We start from the raw sequence: 4337 nt of genomic DNA, 5'->3' as shown, positions 1-4337 counted from the left end.
CCACAATGCCACCTGCTATTCCCCTCCCCACCCAGCTTATTAGAAGAAATGGAAATTTAGGAATATTTTCTATTTGATAGTGGGAGTGAAATTAAGAGTTCATTTTACAATTTTCTTTTTAAAAGTTATTTACTTATTCTGTGAGTGAGATTTACAGAGAGTGAGAGAAAAAAGAGAAATATATAGAGAGAAATAGAGGAGACAGAAATACAGCATCCCTGACATTCCCAATGCTGCAATCCACCCCCAGTCCCAGTCATTCTAAATCATGGGCATAGATATGCCCTGTACACCCAGAGAGGTCTCTGGTCATAAACCTGTGACCTTCCCATGAGTATCTGTCTCACAGAGTGTCATGTTTTACTGCTGTGCCCCCATCTAGTCATCTAAGTTTACAACTATTTTACTAAGGAGAGATTACCATCATAAAACTACATTTTGAGCCGTATTTCTCAGGTATGTTAAGTGACTGAATTTAATTATTTCCGGGAAGTTCAAAAGAAAAAAAAAAGTGATTAACCTCATTGCTCCTTGAAAAAGTTAGCCATTGGTTTCTGGAGTTCTCTTGTTTAAATACAGGCTATTGTGGTTACTAGTAGCACCTAAATGAGGTATGCACAGTTCCTACTGTGTATGGGAACTGGATTCCGTATGACTGACCGTGGTTAGAATCCTGGTCCAGCTTGAAAACAAGCTACTCACTTGTGCATGTGTTCTCCAAATTCCCACATGATGGAAACATGGGGGAAAAGATTGTGGCATGATTATGTCCATTATGGGTGCTTTCTCTTTGTGCCTGGCAAGCATACATGTCTTCTGACAATAAAAAGCCCATAATGTAGTGATCGTTATTTATTGGTGATCGCATGACTTGACGCCTCATTTTATTCCAAGCCATCATACTGAAGACCCATCCATTTATCTAGTCATTTGGTTTCTATGACTCTAATGACCTTTTCATTGGTGATAGTAGAGCACAGAAGATGAAAACACTGAGGTCCAAATACAGAATCACTTCTAGGTCTCTGACTTTAGGCAAGTTTCTTAACTTCTTTGTGCCTTAACTTCATTTCCTGCATCTGTAAAATGAAAGTACTAGTATATCTGATCTGTCAGTTGTAAGATTAAATGCATTTGATGCCGTTGGCATATAAAAATCCATAGCAAATCATAGTTTCCACTAGTATGCTGTGGCAGGTTATTTACTTAGTCACATACTACAGATTATCACCACCAGAACTACTCTATTACTCAGATCTTGAACCATGAAAATATCTATTGTGATTGCAGCTTTCCTGCTTTCTAAATACTATTTCTCTCATTTCCTCATGATTGAGACTTTCTTTTATTCCAGTTTTTTAGCCCATTCTTACATCCTAATTTCAGAGACTTTAAGATATTTTTACTACATTAGAAAAAAATTGACAGCCAATATAGGATTACCAATTTATTGCCAAGTCATGATATTAAAATAACCAACACCATCACATATTGAAATTATGAAATTGTTTTTAATTGCATTTTAATAATACTTGTGTCTGGGGCCAGCAGGTAGCATGAAGGTTGAGACAGCTGGATCCCCCTGACACACTGTGCAGTTCCAGTCCCAGACCTGGTGGCTTGAAAATCACACCAGGCATGTGTGTATGTGTGCCCAAAATCCTGAGAGGAAAAAATAAGAGACGGAGTTGAGGTATGACCATACTCCCGGGGGGTGATTTCTTGCTCCTCCCTACACTCCTCCACCCACACTGTGTTTCTCTGGCAAGCGCATGCACCCTATAGCAAATAAAGCAAAAGCACAAAACAGAACTTTGTGTTTTCTGATAAACTGTATTCTCCAGGAGGTAGAAACACATAGAATCTACCTCAATTACCCCGAACATGCAGAGATCTAATACTTTGTAACATACTTGGTTGAATAAATAAAATATTTTAAAGTGCACAAATAAAATATTTCTATTATTTAATAAAAAAAGACGTATTGGCAAAAATTGAAAGTTAGAATTTTAAAACTAAATCTGTATATGAAAGTGTTTAGTGCCAAAATTAACAGCATTAAAAAGATATGTTATTATTTTGTTGATACAGATTATCACATCATTGATTTAGATTCAGTAGTGAAATACAAAATGAAGCTCACATGTTCAATCTTTCCTGGCACTTTGTCATTTAAATTGCAGTTAGTGCCAACATTCTAGATTCAGTTAAGTGTACTGCTGAAACTGTAAGCTTGTGCTCGCCAGAGAGAGACAGAGCAAGGGAGAAAGCATAACTAACCAGGCATGGTCCCACTGCAATCCCTTCTCTTACTCCATCCAGTCCAGATTTTAGTCACATATTCACACATGCCTGGTGTGTTTTCAAGCTGCCAGCAGATGAGATTTGAACCTGTGATTAGCCATGTGGGATTCAGCTTCTCTTTACCACTAGGTTGTGGAACCAGCCCTGAAAGCTATACACACTTTTAAAAAATTTTTTTAAAGTTTTATTTATTTAATTCATTTATTTATTATCATTTTTGTTTTTCAGTCTGCTATCAGGCACACATGCTTGAGAGAGAGAGAGAGAGAGAGAGAGAGAGAGAGAAGTTCACCAGGTCCAGGACTTGAACTGCAGTTGTAAATGTGGAAGACCAGTGCCTTAATCACCACACCACCTGCTGGCACAACATGCACTTTTTTTTTTTTTTAAGGAGATTTTTGCTATAGGGTGTCTGTGCTTGCCCGAGAAACAGAGAGAAACAGAGAAACAGAAAGTAAGAAGTCACACTCCCCAGAGTGAATCGCCATGCCACAATCCCTTCTCCTCCATTCTCCTCTCGAGATTTTGGGCATGCATGCACATGTGCCTAGTGTGAGTTTTAAGCTACTGGGTCTGGCACTTGAAGCACAATCCACTATGTGGGAGTCCACTGATGTAACCATTACCCTATATACTGGTCCCCCTATATACGCTGTAAAGGCAATTTCTCTTCATTCAGGAAATTGGTCAGGGCCTGCTGAGTTTTATCAATGCCCCAGTTAGGCCAAGACTTTTTTTTTTTAAAGAGAGATATTTTTGCTATAAGAGATATTTTTGCTATAGGGCACGTGTGCTCGCCGGAGAAAGAGAGGTATATATAGAGAGATAGAAAGCAAAATCACCCTGTAGGGGGGATTAGACCAAGAATTTTAAACTCACTTAAATATTTGTTTGACAACTATATAGTGGGAACTGGGCAGAGACTTAATTTCACCTATTCAGATTTGAATGCCCCCTTTAAAATATTAGTTATCTCAATCATCATTGAGATGTTCCTTAAAATAAAACTTCATTCACACACAGATTTAATGAATGAAGCAGAATTTAGGAAAATCAAAAGAGAGGACATAGATTACAGCTTATTTTATTTTATTTTTTTTATTTAATGTTTTTTCTCTAGAGCACCTGCTCTTGAGACAGAAACAGTGTGAAGAAAAGTGTTCTCCCCCTCTCCCAGGGGGTTGGCTATACCACAATCCCTTCTCCTTCAATTTCTTCTTGGGATTTTGGATTTGCATTCGGATGGGCCTGGGTGCTTTTCAGACTACTGGGTCAGAGACTAGAACCTCAGTCAGACATGTGGGAATCCAGCATCTGCTGGCCCCAAAACAGTGCATGTCATTTTTTAAAAAATAAAAACAATATTTATTTTAGATAAAATTAATATTTCATAATTAGGATAAAACAAACACATTGTATTGTGAGTCCATTATTTTAGGTGATTTGTATTATACATGATGTCTATAAATATCAGAGTTCCTGCGCGTCATTTGAGTTGTTGCCTACATGCATGTGGGAAGCTTCTGTAGACTTTTCTTGGTAGATTCACAATTTTCTGAATTCTTCCCTTTGCTTCAGATATTCCATTTTGCATTCTTCATAAAAGGCTGGATCATTATAGTAAGCAGTCAGACGTTCCTTCGATGCAGAATTTTCTTTCTGGCATTTTACTACCATAAAGATTCCAGAGTCTTTGCAATATTTGGTAAAACCTTGAACTTGTTCAGAAGAGCTCTCTGGCTTTTTCTCTTATCATTTTAGGGATCAAAACATCTTTTTCAAAATATCTGAGAGGTTGTTCTACAGGGCCCAACGCCATCTTGGTGGTTAGAGAAAGACACAACTGTGTGACCGCACAGGGTCAGAAGGAGAGAAGAGGGCACGGTGCATATCTTCTAACTGAAATTACCTGTCTCTTAAAGTTTTCCTATTCTTTTTAGCCTCATAGATAATAGGATCTTTTCTCTCTGTTCTACAGCCTTAATGCCCTCTGTCTTCTGTAAGATCTTATTAGCTTATTGCTGCAAGTCTTT

At 37.8% G+C, this 4337-nt stretch overlaps 1 pseudogene; it reads right to left on the bottom strand.

Moving 5' to 3' along the window:
- Positions 1-3806: 3806 nt before the first annotated feature.
- LOC102484359 (COX assembly mitochondrial protein homolog pseudogene) lies at positions 3807-4123 on the bottom strand (annotated as a pseudogene).
- Positions 4124-4337: the final 214 nt, after the last annotated feature.

The sequence above is a fragment of the Tupaia chinensis genome, unplaced genomic scaffold, assembly GCF_000334495.1.
Source record: "Tupaia chinensis unplaced genomic scaffold, TupChi_1.0 Scaffold000478_3, whole genome shotgun sequence".
Lineage (NCBI taxonomy): Eukaryota > Metazoa > Chordata > Mammalia > Scandentia > Tupaiidae > Tupaia > Tupaia belangeri.
Note: the sequence above shows the minus strand (reverse complement) of the source record. Positions and strands in the feature narration are given on the sequence as shown.